The sequence below is a fragment of the Octopus bimaculoides genome, chromosome 14 (genome assembly GCF_046866305.1).
Source record: "Octopus bimaculoides isolate indiv1 chromosome 14, ASM4686630v1, whole genome shotgun sequence".
Taxonomy (NCBI): Eukaryota; Metazoa; Mollusca; class Cephalopoda; order Octopoda; family Octopodidae; genus Octopus; species Octopus bimaculoides.
In genome coordinates, this window is record NC_142941.1 from 35,576,666 (window position 1) to 35,596,840 (window position 20,175).

A 20,175-nucleotide genomic window follows, 5' to 3' on the forward strand; every position below is an offset into this window, starting at 1 on the left:
CATGCAGACAGTGAGTGCACAAATATGTGTTTATGCGGGTACATGTAAGAGTGTGTGTGTGTTGTAGAGTGTATGTGTGTATATATATGTATGTAGAGCATGTTGGATGCTATAGATAGCATACAAAAAGTAATAGATAGACATATCCACAAAATACAAAACAATACAAAATTCAAAATACAAAACAAAACAATGCAGAGGAATATACAGCAACTGTGACTCATTTGAGAGTTGAGGGATTTTAAGGCAAGGGGGGGGGGCAACCCAAAACAGATATTCCCATTAAAGCAGCTCATTTGATGAAAATGTTAGATATTAAGCCAACAGGGAAGAATGAATCCCCAGAAGCAACCAATTTAGATGGATTAAGGTGTAAACATGAACAATTTTCTTACAGACAGACACCCAATTAAAACATCAATCTTAATTTCATTTCACAGTTAAAACCATACAATTAGTCTCTTTCATTGGTAAATTATGAGCCAATGGGGGAAGTTTCTACATGGCTAATGTAGAAATAGCAGCAAAATGTCCTGCTGAATCACACTAAAATCTTTAGCTATTTAGAAAAGATTTGAGGGATATGAAGGGGATAGTTTTTGACCACAGGTCAATTACACAACAAACATACTTGTATATTAAAAGGTTTTCATAGCAGGGGTCAATTTCGGTTTTGAAACTAGAAAGAGGAGGAGGGATGGAAATGATGTTGATTCCACATGGTGCAGTGAAGGCAACCTACCTAAGAGAATAGAAACTCTGAAAAAAAAAAAAAATTTAATCTGTGTGAGAGAATAGATAAGACTCATTGGTCCTGTTACAGACTACCACTTCAGAGTTAGTAGCTGATCGTAGGAAAGGCATGCAGGTGTAAAAAACATACCCTTAGCCCTTTGGCATTTAAATTGGATATATCTGGCCCGAATATTCTACTTGTTTTATGATCAAACTGGCCAGAGTTGGTATGTCACACCTACCCTACAATATCATTCTAAGGATAAGCAATCACTTCATCAAAATCTCAAAGCTAGAAAATAATGTGAATAAATAAGTACTACATCTGACAGAATAATATGAACACTAAAGGGTTAAAAGATGACATCATCATTCGTTGTTATCCTTAAACATTCATTTCCTATGCTGGCATGGGTTGGTTTCATCATCATTAAACAACGGTTTTCCATGCTGGCATGGGTCAAACATACACAGTTGCTTTGTGATCCAGATGACACTGTGAGATGCATGTTAAGTTATGACAGCAAGCAAAAACAGACACAAAATAGTTGTGTTGTTGTTGATGACGATGGTGGTGGTGGTGGTGGTGGGGAAGATTGCCATGATAATAATGTTGGTGGGGGTGAAGGATGGAGACAGGAGAAAGATACTTACAGAAATTTATAAAGTTTAACTCTTCTGAATTTTGAAGTTTTGGCTCAGAAATAAAAGAAACCTCTAATTCAGGGATTCTCAATTATTTTTTATCTTTCGACCCCTTTGATTACTATCTTATTTTGATGGAAACTCATAGCCATTCAATGTTTAAAACCGTCTTTCAAAATTCCTATTTTGTTTATCACACATTCACTTGTTGTAGGTTGAATTATGTAAAACATTAGAGAAAGAAACAGCTACGTTTCTTGCATTGCATACCAATACATACATCAAAAGCAAAATTATTTTCGGTGGGGCCCTTAAATTACTATTGTGGATCCCCAATTTATTCTTTTGTTGCGTGGACCCCACAAAATCTTATATGGACCCCCCAGGGGCCATATGGACCCTAGTTGAGAGCCACTGCTCTAATTTAATCATGCAATGAAATTGAAATACATTAATCAAGTGTGAAATAAGAATTACCAGAAATTATCATTTTGGAATTTTTAACAGAAACAATAAAAGTTATGGTCAACCACAATCTGAACAGTTGATTTAAATTTGTGGGAGAACCATCAGAAAAACCCCCCAGTTTTCTGTTAACATTGAAAGGGAACAATTTTGGTCATTCAATGTTAATTTTCTTTGTGTTAAGTAGACCTTTGTGGAAAAAGTAAGTAAGAATGAACAGTCAATGGTTAAAAATTAAGTAAAATAAACAGTCAATGATTAAAAATTAATCAAAAATAGTTTATTTGATATATTTTAATTTTATCTTTATATAAGGGATTTTGTGAAATATAGTATTTGAATTTATGAAGGTGAGAAGAGATTGTCCATGGAACTTAGCTGAAAGAAATATCATAATGTGGAGGGGGAGGTCTTCATTACAAGGTATGAGTTTATAAATCGTATTACTGGTTTCTACATCTTTCAGTGATATCTATCATGGAAAGACACACACACACACACACACACATGACTGTTGTCCATAATACAACCAGTAACTTTAGAAGTATACTTTTGCCACCAGGTGTAATATTAGGAAATATGGCATACATAGAATAATTATAATTTAATTTTTTATCAAATTTGCCATTCTTGATGGCCTTTTTCTTTCCCATGCTAATCTCCATTACATTTTTTTCTTTTGCTTATTTTCTTCCATTTTGTAGTTTCATGAAACAATCAAATGAGAAAAAACACACACACATTAAAGTGATATTCATTTCACTCAATAAAGGGGCCCAAATGTTGTAAATATATAAGCTGCTTAGATTTTTTTAATTGTTAATAAAACAGTAATTACTTTTAACTGAAATGGAAACAGAAATTTTCCAAATAGGATAACATGTTTGCCTGTGTTATTTTTTTGCTACTTTCCTTGTTTGCTATTCAACAATTAAACCTTTTTTACATATTATAAACAGTATATCAGCTACTCTTAAAGTTATATGACACTGCTATCCCGTCTGTCACTGGCTACCTATGGTTACTTAGAGACCACATAGACACACCAAAATTATCAAGTATGATTATTATTTGCAACAAAAGTATTAATACCAAAAAGCATTTTTTATATCCAACTTAACATGGATATTTTGTTAGAAAACCGAATATGGCAGTATTAGCCTTGACCATTAAGAATACACACACATATATATAGTTGCTATTACACAAAAGTGTTGTAAGTTCAAAATGTTGCTTTTTCAGAAAACGAAAAAATAATTTCACCATTCCGTAGTAAAACTGTTTTACTACACTTTAACAATTTTTGATATCTTGGCATCTGAAGCAGCTGGAGATACGATAGTTTGACCAAAAAAGCTGGCTATTGCAAACAAAAATAGATATTGAAAAAATGCATTTGGCCAAATTTGGACATAAAACAGTTTAACATAATAGCAACGATATATTGTTAACAGACAAAGCATTGTCAGGCATTGGTTGCTGGAATAGCCAGATTAGGTGATTTTGAAATACTATGTTTCTTCAGCGACAGGTGCCTTGCTTGTCACATACCAACCAAATCTCACTGCCAACGATGTAGTGTTTTAAAATATAATACAAAAACAATAATTAAGGCATTTTGATTAATCTTAGTAATTACAGATACTGTTTACATGGTTAACATCGAAGATAATGGATTATAAAAAAAAATGAAAATAACTTGATCAGAAGTGACAACAGCAACAGTCCATGATTTTGTAAAGAGAACAGGTGAAATTCCTTAGTTTTATTAACAAAATTCACTCATTACACTGCATCCACAAGTATCTATCTGTCAAGTGTCTTCCAGTGAATTCTTAAATATTTCAGAAATATCAATTGAAGCACACTGATCCAATGTACTACACCCAGCAACAAACACCACTGTGAAGGCAATTTGGTGGTTTTCTTTATTTACACCACAATTTTATGAGCATATTTGGTGATACAGATTTAGAAATCATCAAAAACTATTCATGAATCTCATTTCATGCATCCATGACTTGTTATATTTTCCCATAAATGTGATTGTTTTCATCTTATATAAAATATATGTATGGTTTTCACTTTATACAAAATATATGTACGTTCTATACATTGGTTATGTTACTGATAGTTTTACATGAAATTATTGGATTTCATTGTCATCACTTCCAATCAATTTAATCTGAATTTTTTTTTTAAATCCCTAAACTGCATGTTAGCTTTTACATGTATGGAATCTTTGGATGTCCACAAAAACGTAAGTTTATTTTTGTGCATTACTGATTTTATATTAGATACATACACATACATATCTACATACATACATACATATATATATATATATATATATATATGAATGTACATACATGTGTATATAAATATATATATGAATTTACATACATGTGTGTATAAATATATGTAAATATACATACATATATGTGTATAAATATATATATATACATACATATAAGTATATATAAATATATATAAATATATATATATATATATATATATATATATATATATATATATATATATATATATATTATATATATTTATATATATATATATATATATATATATATATATATGATGTTAAAGAGTCGCCTCCATCTTGCATTGGTTCTTTTTCAAAGTTACTGCCCACCCTGATTGAGAATCAACCATTGACGTGGCTTGCAGAATTCGTATCTCATGCATAATTATCATTTTGTGGGCAAGTTTTATATGGCTGGAAGTAGTCCTTCCCAAGAGCAACACTTCAAAGTATCTCCTGTGCCACCAGCACTAGAAGACAATCCCATGCAAAGAGGGCCCTCATCTCCGGTCTACAATCCTCTTAAGCAGCTACCCTGCACTCTGATTTCCAGAAGCTAAAATATCCTTTTGGCACATTTTTTGTGATTTGGCTATCATTTCTACCACCATCACTTTTCAAACTGTACTGAGTGCATTATATGGTTATCCACCCTCTCTAACACCAACCACTTTACAAAATTTACTGGGCGCCTTCTATGGCTATTTGCCCTTTCTACCACCAACCACTTTACAAAGGGCACAGCAGGCATTCTTTCATGTTACCAAAACTAGAGAGGTTGTCCCATTTGATGAAGTCTGAAAGCTTTTCTCTACCCAGTTTCTTATTAGTTCTTATTCACACTTACTATCCTCCTAAGGTAGTTAGACTGCAATATGGCTTCCAGCATCCACATTTCACAGATTACATACCAATTTTTGGCATGGTTCCTAAGGCTAGATGCCCTCCTTAACACAAACCAGTTCACAAGGTGTAATGAGTGTGTTTTATTGTGCCATTGGCAATCAATTAAAAATATTTAGAATAGCTAGAACACACAAAAGATGAATGAATAATGATTAAGAATGAATTACTAATATGATTAAGAAATCATATTACAAATTCAAAAAGAAAATTAGGCAGTTATGTTAATATGACTTTGATGTTACATGTTCTGTTTTTCTTGGTAAAACATTGTAAGCAACTGACATAGAAAAGAACAATTGTTCTCTTTCTTTTTAATTTGGCTCTTTTAATTTTTCTTTTTCTGTTCATTAGTGAAAAGTATAGGAAAAATATTAAAAATAAAAAGAAAGTATCAATCCCATACTTCTGTCTTAGCCATTGTTTTCTGAACTTTGCAGCTGCTCTTGCTCTGTGTATACAGATTCTTTAGTTTTTAATAACTTCTTTCTTTGGACTGTTATTAAAAGCAGAAGTTCCATAATTCTATTGCAATAAAATAACATTTCATTATCTCAACAAATTAGTTCTTAGGTTTGGTTTAGTAAGTTGGGTTTTTCTTCCATTTGTTTCCTTTCCTTTCCATTTTTGTTGTTGTTGTTGTTGTTCTCTCTGTTGTATCATATCCTTAGATTTGATTTTATTTGTACAATCTTAACTCATGAGAAAGGCAAAAACACAAGAGAATTGAATAAAGCTGGCAGGCATCATAAACATTGGCAGATGTACACAGGAGAAGAGAGAAACAACCAGATTGATTTATTTGGACATTTAATGTGAATGTATGATGGGTGTAAAAAAGTTACCAGTTAGTTTAATGTGATAGAATCAACATAGCACAGGGATAGAACTAAATTGTAAACTAATGAACTATTACAAGGAGTATTACTAGTTCAAATGTGGAGCAAACTGGTTTATTGTGAAGAGAAGCACACCTTCACATTTGGCTGTATTGTTCATTACTCTATTCAAAACATTAGATTTTTCATCACCTTCCATGGCAAACCACATGTGTGGCCCAAACTAGGGCTTGCTTGTATAGCTAAGAGCATTGCTTCATAAACATGTGGTTCTTTATTTGATCTAACTACATGTCATGTTAGGAAAGTGGCTTCCCCTATACCCTTGATTTGACTAATAGCTTGTGATTTGAAGTTCATAAATAAATGAATGGTGAAACTGTGAATGGCTCAGGAACTGGACCTAATCCTCGGGACCGTATTCCTCATCGCGAGGAGAGTGGATAACGGTGGCAATTCTAGAACTAATCCTTGATTTGACTAATAGCTTGTGATTTGAAGTTCATAAATAAAAATAGTACATATCAGTTGTGTGCATATGTATATGTGTGTGTGAATATGTACACACACATATATTAAGTTGAAGACTGGAATTTTTGGTATTACATTTAACTCTTTAAATTTGTTTCAACACTACATGTTCATGACCTTTTACTTGAAGAGATGCACACGGTTTACATTGACATGTTGTAATATCATAAAATTCATTTATATTCATATCAATATTTTGGTAGACAGAAAGTGTAAGAAGACGATGAACTGGCAGAAACGTTAGCACGTCGGGCGAAATGCTTAGCGGCATATCGTCTGTCTTTACGTTTTGAGTTCAAATTCCGCCGAAGTCGACTTTGCCTTTCATCCTTTCGGGATCGATTAAAATAAGTACCAGTTACGCACTGGGGTCGATATAATCAACTTAATCCCTTTGTCTGTCTTTGTTTGTCCCCTCTATGTTTAGCCCCTTGTGGGCAATAAAGAAATAAGAAAGTGCAAGAAGACTGTCACATGATTACATATATGCATGTGAATATGTTTGTGTGTACCCATGTCTTAACATGACATGATGGTTGTAAATGAGCATTATCGTCACACTAGAAATGTTTGTTTCCAGTCTGTCATGGAAAGTATAACTTGTCTTGGAAACAGGTGAGGGTTGCTGACAAGAAGGGTATCTACCCATAGAAAATCTGCTGTGACAAATTTTGTCTGACCCATCCAAGCATGGAAAAGTGGACATTAAATGATGATGTCAATATTTGTGTGTATGTGTAATGAATAAGCTTCAATGTTTGCATTCCATGGCGTCACTCCCTGAGCAAAGCTGTATTAATGTTGACAAATCTTGTTGACATGATGATCGCTTGCTCTACACTTTCCAAGAATTGTGGAATAAAGAAATCCCGTTCTTGAAGAAATATGATGAAAATCTAACCATAAACCTGTCACTAATAACTCCTTGTTCAAACCCATGAAGACGTGGAAAAATGGATGTTGAATAAATGTATGAAATTCCATCTTATTTCCATCAAACCATCTTCTCCTCCCACTATTTTGGGAAGGTTTCATGGACTCAGAGAACTCGGCACCTTCTTCATAGGGCCCTATCAGAAGCAACTATCATGAGACTTCCAACTAGATTCCCAAGCATGACCAACAGAGATGATGAATGTTGTCTAACTATCTCATCTTCAGTTTACCTTTAGGTCTCCTGCCAGCTTGCATGGCTTGAAGAATTTGTCTTGCAATTCTTTCCTGTAACATTTTAATCACAAGTCTGTAGTACTGGAACTGTGACCTCTCAATGCAGAGAAATAGTGGATCAACCTGGAGAGACTTCCTCTTCTCCGAGTTAGGCATCCAGTTGAGTAAAGTTACTCCGGGGCCTCTTCAGAGGAATCTGATTCTGGCTGCTTGCATGCATTTATGATTGTACTCTTTTAAATGACGGAGCAGAGTGTTTCTGGTCTCCTTTCATCCATCTGCTTACATTAACAAAGGAGTAGTTATGAAGATATAGTTAAGACTAACCCAAGGATATTCAGCAACTAGAGATAAGATGATATAAGATTAAGATGCTTTCAAACATCACAAATTGCAGATTATAGTGAATGGATGCAAACAGGAAACACCACAGTTAAAAATGACAGCTCTGAAAATGATGACAGTTAATAAGATAATAACAGTAATGATGATGATGATGATTATACTCATCATTGTCATTGTTACAATGATGAAATTTTAAAATTCAAACAATTCAAGTTTTGTAAAATATTAATTAACCAACATCATGAAGAGTGTATGGTAACAACAATGAGTAGGAAATCTGTGACAAGCTTAGAATCACAAAAGACTGAAATCCTTACTCTATGTATGTAGACACACACCCATACACACCTATACCCAGATACACACATAAATGTGTGGTTAGTAAACTATCTTCATATGGATGTTTGTCTCTCTCTTTTTCTCTATATGTACCGACGTATCTCCCTCTCTCCCTCTCTCTCTCTCTTAATATATACATGTGTGTTTATTCACACACACAAACACACCATCAGTTTCATATACACTCCACTTCAAATTCTGCCACACTCGACTTAACCGTTCATCTCAATAACGTCTTTAGTAGTAACCAGTAGCTATTTATCACACCAATTATATCATGTTAAGCTGTTCGCCATTATTGAAAATTGAAAACATCTTACGACTCTTAATGGATGCTGGGTCACTCTTGAAGACTATTTCTTTAAATAGGGTATGTGATGGTCAAGTCAGCTTGATGGAGTCCATTACTTTCTCAAAGCCAGTTGCTATAATGTTTGGTGTAATAGTTGTTGTTGTTTAGACCCAGGTCATTTCCACTCATGCAAACCAATGATGAAAGACATTCTGCCTGTGACTAACTCACCTTTTCATTCAGATTATTTCAGTCTACATAATCCAATATGTTCTTCCATTATTTATTTTCCTTAAATGAATAGAGTGATTTGACAGAAATGATGTTGTTATAATGAAGGTATGAACGCCATCACACCACATCACTTTCTGACGTCCAGTAACACATAGAATTAGATTATTCTAATGTGTCCTCTTTTTCTTTTCCTGACAAAGTAAGGTGGAATTTCAGAGAGATTAACTAGCTATTTCTAGTTGACTGGGCAACTATGTAAATGTCCTATCATTGGTTAGATACGAAGTAGTGATCAGGGTGTAGCTGTAGTATGGAAGGAGACATAGTTGGCAGTGAGAACAGAGATGAAAGCCTAATATTTGGATAGAGATGACTCAGTAATGGTGGTGGGGTGGGGCAGCAGCGGCGGTTGTGTGTGTGTGTGTGTGTGTGTGTAAATATATGATGGACTCTGCCATCGAAGATGACATACGAGTGTTCAGTCTTTACCGAATGACCTGCACAAATGTGTGTACTGTACATTAGCTCACTCCCTCCATCAAATCAACACTGTCCGAACAGGTGCACAGTGTACCACACTTCAGGGTTCGAAGTGATTACAGAGCAATGTCAAACTAATTGTTTTGCTCAAGAACAGAATTTACCACTTGGTCTAGGAATTGAAACCATGATCTCACAACCATGAGTGCAACACCCTAACTACTAGGCCGTGTGCCCCTATATATATATATATATATATATATATATATACACACACACACACACACACACTGTGCTTAGACATTGCATGACTAATAACACTTGGTGTAGACCTCAATATACATAGTTTCAGATCGAAATATTAGTCGAGTATAGAGTAGTAATAAGAAAATGAAATGACAAAAGAATAGAAGATTATCTTATAAACTTCATTGGCTTACAGCTGTTTCTGCTATAAGATGCAGTGCATTCCAGTTCATAAGATAATCATTTACTCCTTTGTCATCTTATTTTTTTATACATCTGTTTTGTTATACTTGGGGATGGTCATCTTTTGCCAATTAAACTAGTGAACTATTTATTTGATCTTCACTTTAGTTTTATTCCATTGTGTCCTTCTGTGGTATTTAGCTTTATCTGCACATAGTATAACAATATCTGTTTCAATACGATTTCACATCAAGAACCTTGCAAAACAAATGCATAAATATACACACACACACACACATATATTTACTCTTTTACTCTTTTACTTGCTTCAGTCATTTGACTGCGGCCATGCTGGAGCACCGCCTTTAGCTGAGCAAATCGACCCAGGACTTATTCTTTGTAAGCCTAGTACTTATTCTATCGGTCACTTTTGCTGAACTGCTAAGTTACGGGAATGTAAACACACTACCATCGGTTGTCAAGCAATGATGGGGGGACAAACACAGACACACACACACACACACACACATATATGTATATATATACGACGGGCTTCTTTCAGTTTCCGTCTACCAAATCCACTCACAAGGCTTTGGTCAGCCAGAGGCTATAGTAGAAGACACTTGCCCAAGGTGCTAAGTGGAGAGAGTATGTCTTCTCTATCTCTGTCTCTCCCTCTCTCTCTATCTCTTTCTCCCTCCCTCTAGCTCCAGCTGGAGAAACCAAGTATTCACATCTTCATCTTCAACAAGACAACTGTTCCTGTCCCTCTATCATATTTTCATATTCCTCAATTTATACCCAACACAGTTGAGTGGAGTGGGCGGGGGTCTACCACACCTGACAGAAGGCTCAGCAGTATTTATTCCAGTTCTTTACATTCAGAGTTCAAATCCTATCAAGGTCAGCTTTGCCTTTCATCCCTTCAGAGTCAATAAAGTAAAATACTAGCTAAGTAAAGGGGTCAATGTACTCAACATGTTTCTTCCCCTCAGAACTTTTGGCCTTGAACCCAGCAACGGATCAGCATCCCACTCGAAGGGAATGTTATGATCTCACTTGCTTACATGCCATGAAAACCAGGTAGCTGACTTAACAAGTCCTGGGGCTTATGAAAAATAAATGGATGAACACACAGGTGTTCTCTCGTTAGCTCATAAGGATGGGATGTCCATTTGTGATGGAGAGATGAAAGATACACAAACTATAAGAATACATATATCCCAGTACATTCCAACATCAAATCCTGCCTAGGCTAAATAATTTGTTTTTATCATTCCAGTTTCAATAAAATAATACTAGATACCAGTCATGCAATTGGGTCTGATTCAGTCAACGAAATCTCCTCAAAGGCCCCTAAACAGTTTTTATGACCTTGCTTAGTCCCTATGAGAAATCAATAGTATTGATGATGATGATGGTGATGATGGTTGCCATTATTATGATTATGGTGGTTATGATTTCGTATTTATTGTTGCCACTTATTAAGGATGATACTGATGATGATAATGATGATGTTCATGATGATGACGATGAAGAGTTGTTGTTGTTGTAGTAGTAGTTGTTGTTGTTGCAGAGAACAATGTCTGTGGCAGAGATGGAGGCAATAATGGTGGATAGGAAAGCGGTAGTCATGGAAACCATAGACAGGCAGTGGGCAATTATGCTGCAGCATTCAATGAGAACGAAGTGGAGAATGGTAGAGGTTACTGCCTATTGATGGCTGTGCCAGTGATAATGATGACGGTGATGATGATGATGATGGTGATGATGATGATGATGCTAGCAGTGGCTGCGTTGGTGGTAGTGGTGATGTTGCTAGTGTTAGTGATGGTGGTGGTAAATGATGATGTTGTTAGTGTTATATGGTGGCAGAAGTGATAGTGGCGGTGATGCTGGTGGTTGGTAGAGGTGATAGTGGCATTATTGTTGTTGTTGGTGGTGGTAGTAGTGGTGGTGGTGGTGTTATTATTGTCACCATTCAGCCTCTATTAAGTTATCTCTCATCAAGTCAAACTTCTTATGCTGTAAGATGTTCCAAACAATCCCACCATATGTACATATATATATATATATATATATATATATATATATATAGGGCTACATTAATCTACTTCCTTTCATTCTTAGAATGTGGTTTGAGGGTGATCTAACTGCTATTTCTTGTAGATAAATGTTATCTCTGTTAGTTGTAATGTGATGGTTAAAGTAGTGGTCTCAATACCATCATTATCATCACAACTATCACCACCACTACCACCACCACCAGCGGTAAGTACTGACTATTGTAGTGGTAATAGTTTAAGTGGTAGTTGCAATTACAGTGATAGTAGTAGCTAAAGTTGTTTAGCCCTAGGTCAACACTGATCAAGCAGAGTTATTATCAAAAGCATTCTAATAGTGACCATCCTATTTCCATAGATCTACCTAGATGTGTTCTTTATATTTCAAAAGATATTTGAGCCTGACTTGAGGGAGATTTTGGTTGCTATTTCGCTCCAATATTGACTCCCTCATTGGGTCGTGGTAGCTACAGTAGTGGCATTGGTGACATAAGGGGTAGAATTATGAGTAGAATTAGAGGTGATTTCTAAAAAAATAACACTGGGATTATATTGGGCAGTGGGTAGCAGGTTGCAGTGAAAGACGATAAGGAAGGTGCAGCTATAGCATAGAGGCAAATTTTCTACTGCACTCGAAAGGAAAGGCCAAGATGTGATGGTGTGGTGGCATAAGGTAAACAAGGATGTGTGTAAGAATGGTGAGGTGGGTGGTGATGAAGAGGGGTGTGGGGGTGATATAATACAAGGTAAACAGCCTTGAGCTGGGTGGTGGTAGTGGTGGTGGTGGAAGTAACACTAGAAGTGAAGGTAGTACCAGTGAAGGTGGTACCAGTGAAGGTAGTGGAAATGATGGTGAATTCAGTGGTGGTGGTGGTGGTGGTGATGTTGGTAGTGACAGTACTTGATGGTGGTGGTGATAGTACTGATGGCGGTGCTGGAAGTGATGCTGGGAGTGGTGGTGGAGGCTGTGGTGGTGTTGATAGCTATGTTGTTGGTGGTGGTGGTGGTGATACAGATGCTGGTAGTGACAGTACTAATGATGATGGCAGTGGTGGTGATGGTGGTGATGGTTGTGATGTAAGTGGTGCTGGGAGTGGTGGTGGCGGTGGTGGAGAACATGAAGTGGTGGTAGGGAAGGAACTAGGGTGAGGAGAGATGATTTGTAAAGTGGTGTGGATGAGATGAGAGATTATATAGACTTAAGTTGTTGAAGGCAATGATGATGATGATGACGGAGATGGAGATGGCGGTGGTGGTGGAGGTGGTGGCGATGTTGGCGGTGATGTTGATGTGGTGGCAATGGTGGTGGTAGTGGTGTGTTGACGGCTGTGGTAACATTTGAGGTAGGGGTGATAGTGTTTGTGGTTGTTACTTCTTGTGGATATCGATGTGGGAGGTGTTGGAGCAGTACACATGTAGTGGTCACAGTGGTGGTGGTGGTGGTGAATGTCAGTGGTGAGGGTGGCATCAGTTGTGGCAGTAATAGTAACAGTGGTGGTGACAATGATAAAATATCTGTAGTGGTGGGTGCAGCTGTGGTGGCGGTGGTGGTGGTAGTAGTAGTGATGGTGGTGATAGTAGTAGTAGTAGTAGTGGTAGTAATGACAGTAGTAGTAGCAGTAGCAATTATAGTAATAGTAGTAGTAGTGATGGTGGTAGTAGTAGTAGTGATAGTAGTAGTTGTAGCACTTGTGGTTGTAGTAACAGTATTAAGTGATATTGGTGGTGATAGCGGTGGTAGTTTAATAGTAGTGTTGTTGTTTTGATGCTGGTAATAGTAGTGGTGGTGGTGGTGGTGGTGGTGATGGTGCCACCAGCGGAGGCAGCAGCAGTATTGATGGTAGTGGCAATCATAGTATGGAGGGAAAGGTTGAGGAAAGAAGACAAAAACACACACACACACACACACACTTTGTAGTTGCATTGACGGTGCTGGCAACAGCGGCAAAACAGCAATGATGGTGGTGGTGGTGGTGGTGGTGGTGGTGGTGGTAGTGATGGCATTAGTAGTAGTGGGAGTGACAGTAGCATTGTATGGCTGTGGCGGTGGTAGTCGTCGTGGCAACAGCACTGCTGCTGCTGCTGCTGCTGCAGTTGACCGTGAGAATATACTGACAGCATTGAAGAAAATTTTACAGTAGGATTGCACCAAAATATCGCTCCATCTTCCGCTATTGATTATTTTCCATGTTACTCTCCCTCTCCCCCTCTCTCTCTCTCTCTCTCTCTCTTTCTTCTGACCTTCTCTCTCACTTTCACTCTCGCTGACTTTCTCTCCTTTCCTCTCGCTTTTTCTCCCCCCCCCCTCTCTCTGTCTTCTTTCACATTCGCAGGCAGTATCATAAATAACTCTGGTCTTTTCCCATGAATTAAAGCTGAAACTTACAGAAAATGCACCATCATGCTGTGTTGTGTAATGTGCATGCTTGCATGTAGGTAGGTAGGTGTATGAGTACGAGTATGTCTTTTTTAAATACATCATTCTGATCTGTACATGTACAAATACATGATGCTGTAGTGAAAGATGTTAATTGTACACATATATATCACTATGTATATACATCACTATATATATATGTATATATCTATCTATCTCTCTCTCTCTCTCTCTCTCTCTCTATATATATATATATATATATATATATATATATATATATATATATGTGTGTGTGTATGTATGTAACTGAAATACACGTATAGACACATTGTACAAGCACATCTACACACATATATACAGGCATGTTTGTGCATGTATAATAGATCAAGTAAGTTACAAATACCAAAGTTAAGAGCACTGAATGTAACTGATTATAGAGTTAAATTATATGCGTTTTCTTTTCGTTTTTTTTTTCTTCTTTTTTTGCATTTATAATAATCTTGTTGATTCATTGCAACTATAGTTTCAAAATACTCGACTGCAAAAGACCAAACATCAATCATCAGACATTGAATGACATGCAAATGTTTGTATCACATCTACTAAAGTAGGTACATCAGAGTAAAAGGGGAAGTGAGTTGACTACACATTTGACTGATGTATTCAAAGTACCCAGGGAAAAATAAAAATCCATGCAACTATTTATGTTCACTGCTTCTTGTCAAAAGAACAAATTTGTTAAATTAGCTGAAGCAGTTAAATCACTTGTAAAATGGATTTGTTAAAACATAATGAAAGAATTATGAATGAGGTTTAGACTAAAAAATATAACAGTAGAACTCTATTGTTACCAAAAACAAGCATAAAAGAAGTAGATAGTGTTTAGTTAGAGCTTAGTAGGAAGATGAACCGATAAAGTTCTCAGAAGGTCAAAGGGATACAGTGCAAGAGGATATCATATATCTCAAACATGTCATTAATCCAATCATCACCTCACATCTATATAAACATGGTATTTAATTCCGGTGGCAGTGACAACTTATTTAAATGCTCACATTTACAGAATATTTCAGATTTAGTATTTAAATATATCCTTAGCAGTAGCATATTTTTTAGTATCAGCCTTGTCCTCACTGTGCATTGGCTGCCGATATTTTCATAGGACCTTGCTCTTTCAATAATCTTTCAATTGGTGTTATAGTCAACAGGATTTTCTTTTAAAGATGAAATGTAACGCAAGTACTTTTCTGCATTTCTCTTACCAATGTTTTTGGAAGAAGACTCATGATGCCAAAATCTTGACTTGAACTTCCCTTCTATCATATCAATATAATGTTTTAGGGTAATGGCTAGGTTTGAATCTGTTAAACTCTACTTTATTTATGATGGCTTCTGTATTCTAGATTCCATTCAGTGGGCATGTACTGATGTTTTTACATGAGCAACTAACCTCAGAATATGTAGTATGGTTATGTAATATTATTTCTTTCATATTAGCAAGGCAGTTAAAACTCACTTTAGACTGTATTTGTAGAAGAAAAGTGCTTATTGTTAAAACTTATGAAGGTTTCCTTTTGCTCTGTTTGACTTAACATTTACCAAGTAGATGCACATAAACCAAATAATAAAATGCTCTCCATTTTTTTTTCTTTCTTGAGTCAAAGATTCAAGGTACAGCAAACCTTATCCTTGTGCCTACTCACTTATAAAGTAGTATTATAGTAACATTTTTTCCCATTCAAAGATCTCTTTACTGGAGGATGGCTTTGACAACTGTCTACCTATGTTACTGTCCAGGCTCTTGAATACTATAGATAGATGGCATGAAACTATGTTTATATAAGTCAGATTTTTCATTAGGTTTATAAACGGTTTGTATGAGCTTGTGTTTAAATCTAATGACACTCAAGAAATTGACTGTGGTTAAGTTTGTCTATTATGATTTCAAAGCTGAAGAAACTGAATGTATGGATAGTATCTTTCTTTAATGCATCCAGCATATACCCATTACACAGTACACCATGTAATGTAAATGCAAATGTGTAAATAAATTTATCTTATGTAACTGGATCCAACTGACTTGAATCAGATACTATGTTTAAACAAGTGTGAGGCAATAAGAGCAGTGATGTAGAGTTTTTGAATGTGAGCATATCCTCATATGTCACTTCCTTTGAACCTTAGAGAAAACTTGCTGATTTAGCCTTCTATTAAGCTCTAATACCATTTCATTCCCATTTTCTTTTTGCTCTTACAACTACATAACTATATAATTATAATCTTATTCCTAATTCTTTCACTTGAACTCAATAGATTCCTTTCACGAGTGATTTAACACTTTTAGCCAATTTATCATGAATCTCCCTTTGACCATAAGCTGTGAACTTAGCTGACTGAATGAGTCTTTCTCAAAAGTACTTTGAATGCACCAAAAGGACACATACAGAACATCCAGCCTGTGTTCAATGATACATAGCTTTTTTTTTGATGTGGTACAGATGTTGCATATCATTCCTTGTCAAATGATTGATGTTCAGACTTAAAGTCTGAAACTCATAGTAACAAATTATAATATTTTACATTTATAATAACAAGGGTGTTACAAAGAAATGTATGTATATGTACATGTCTGTGAAATTATCATCAGAGACTAATTTATCAATTATTTGCTTTTGACTATAATATATAAACTTAATTGGTAAAATGGATTTTTCTCAGAGTACCAAATGGAATTCACCACATGGAAGTGAATAGAATGTCCTCCTTCTGTTTGTGTGTACATAATTCCACTAAGTCCAACTTAAGATACAAGGGAACCTTTTATGCAGTTATGCTAGAAATAGCCCCCAAATCTCCCTGAAATGATACTTCATAGCATTTCTAAAAGAGCACATTTTGGATAATGTATTCCAGAGAACACAATATCATAAAAAAAAAGAAAGAAAAATTATTGGGTGGTTATGTCTGGAACAACAGTAACCCAGAGGTCTTATTCCTCAGGACCTACCTGGACTAAACAATAACATCAACAAAACTAGCCAAAAACTTCCACTTGAACATTGTTATATCTTATAGCATGTGTTCATTCTGAGAAGTCACTGTGCTGACTCAATGATTTTGTTTGTTAGATGAAATGTCATCTCTTGAATATTGTTGAATGTTTCATTGTTTACCTGTACTTGTGTTGCTGTCATTGTTATTGCTTTGTATTTTGCATAAGTGGTGGTAGTGGTGGTGATAGTAGTAAAAGGAAATTTCAATTCAAGGATTTTGTTTAGAAAAAATTCTTGTGCTGCATACATATTTTGATTCAAAATTTCTTTAAAAATAAAAACAAGATGTTTCCTGTAAATTGAACTTAGTGAATCAGAGGTTGAAAGGAAGTCTGTATCTGAAATTTGAACTTAAAATTTGGTAAAAATAAAAGAATGAAAAAGGAAATATTATAGATTCAAATTTGAATTACAATCCTATATTTTTTTTTTCTTCTCTTTCTCTTACCAATGTTTTCACAATTTAATTATTCCCAAAACTCATTCAATTTCCTTTCATGAAAATGTAGTTTTTTTTACTTTTTGTTTCTCATGAATTTGAATCTTCAAACTGAATATTTCATATAATATATGTGTGTGTATATGTATGTATGTATTGTGTGTGTGTGTGTGTGTGTGTGTGTGTGTGTGTGTGTGCACGCGTATGGGTAGATAAATGGATAGAATCTGCCAGTTTTTGGTGATAAGATGAGGATTCGGTTATTCTGTTTACAAAATTACAAGCTTATTGAATTAGTATATAAATGGCTGTGTATTCCTTGGGCATCTGTACTTTTAACGTAATTCTCAGGTAGATTCAAGATGACATAGAATGATGCAGGCTGTGTACCCATGGAAGAGAGGTACAATCCATCTGTAGAGGTTCTATAGAATTTTTGTTCACCTACTTTCACTCACCAGGTATAAGTCTACTCAGGGCTATAAAAACTAGCATATGCCCAAAATACCATGCAATGGGGTCAAAACTGGGGCATGGTAACAAATCAAATTTCTAGGTGCCATGCAGTGGGACTGAATCCAGAACCATGTGGTTGGGAGGCAAGCTTCTTACCACACACACACACACACACACACACACACACACACACACACACATATATATATCACCCCTTACACGGGACCTTCTACAGTTAATACATTTCAAAATATTTAGAAATATTGTCATCATCATCCTTAATGTTTTAATGTCCACTTTTTCAAGCTTGCACATGGATCTGACAAAGTTTATTGAAGCAGAATTTTACAGCTGGATGTCCATTTTGTTGCAAAATGTCAGCTGTTTCCAAGCAAGGTAGTATTTCTCCATTACTAGACATATCTGTGCAGAAGATTGGAAATGGACACAACTTGTATGATAGTAACCCTCATTTACATCTATCAAGTGACATAAAGGCAAGGAGACACTAAAACACACACACATATACAGAGAGAGAGAGAGAGAGAGAGAGAGAATGGGCTTCTTGCACTATCTACCAAATGCACACCGAAGGCTTTGGTCGATTCAGGGCTGTTGTAGAAGACACTTGCCCAAAGTGCCACTCAGTGGGACTGAACTGGAAATCAGGAGGTTTGGAAGCAAACTTCTTATCACACAGTCACACCTGATACATAAACAATAAAGATAACCAGAATGTGGGAATTGAAAATATAAGCAATTCCTGTAATAAAAGATATCAAATAGATAACCAAAACTCCAAGAATTACAACTGTAAATAACATACCAGTATTAGGTGCTTCCTACATATATATTACATAATGCACATAACATATTGTCATCATTTTCTGTGTACAGAGTAATGATAAAATGATCAATGAAGGCCATGGTGTGGACATTGTGTTCTTGAACTCTTCACATAGCTGATTCAGAGAGAGGAAGGAAGAGAGAGAAATAGCAATCCCCTGGCATTTGACTGGTACTTTATTGGCTTCAAACGGATAAAAGGCACAATTGACTGCAGCAGGATTTGAACCTCAAGCACTGAGAGCCAACTAGAATAAATGTCACAAAGTATTTTATCCAATATGCTAATGACTTGGCCAGTTTGTCTCTTTCCGAGTATTGTCAATATAGTAGAAAATAGAAGGGGAAAATGAAAATGAAATATGGCAAATTCCCAAAACAACAGAGCTAGTTGTGCTTTGGGTAGCACAGTGAAAGTACACAACAATAAGACTACTGAATAATAAATAATATTCTATAATAATAATAATAATAATAATCCATTTCACTATAAGCACAAGGCCAGCAACTTTGCGGGAGAGTGTAAGTCGATTATATCAACCCCATTTTCTTACTGGTACTTATTTCATTGATCCTGAAAGGTCAACCTTGGTGGAATTTAAATTTAGAACATAAAAACAGATGAAATACTACTAAGCATTTTGCCTAGCATGCTAATGATTCTGCCATCTTGCTGCCTTAATAACAATAATAATTACATTGGTTTCAAATTTTGGTACAAGGCCAGCAAGTTTTGGGGGTAAGTCTATTATACTGACCACAGTTCTCAACAAGTACTTATTTTATCAGCCCCAAAATTACAAAAGACAAAGTGGACTTCGGTGGAACTTGAACTCGGAATGTAAAGACAGACGAAATGCTGCTTAGCATTTTACTTGGCATGCTAATGATTCTGTCAGCTTGCCACCTTGTTAATAATAATAATAATAATAATAATGATAATAATAATAATAATAATAATAATAATAATAATGATGATGATGATGATGATGATGATAATAGAAATAATAATAATAATAATAATGGCTTCTGATTTAGGCATAAGGCCACAAATTTCAAAAGGAAGAAAAGTCAATACCATTGACCCCAGTACTTGACTGATACTTTTATTTTATCGAACCTTAAAGCGTGATGTTGACCTTAGTGGAATTTGAACCGAGAATGATGTAATGAGTTGAAAGAATTACTGCTAGGCATTTTTTTGTTCTTTTTGG

At 35.6% G+C, this 20,175-nt stretch overlaps 1 protein-coding gene and 1 long non-coding RNA gene across 9 annotated transcripts in view; one reads left to right on the forward strand and one right to left on the reverse strand.

The window, feature by feature from the left end:
- Window positions 1-20,175, forward strand: part of LOC149132684 (uncharacterized) — a 451,111-nt gene that overhangs the window by 307,994 nt on the left and 122,942 nt on the right. The window lies entirely within an intron of this gene.
- The window catches only part of LOC106883333 (protocadherin beta-9), a 311,641-nt gene that overhangs the window by 63,014 nt on the left and 228,452 nt on the right, over window positions 1-20,175 (reverse strand). The window lies entirely within an intron of this gene.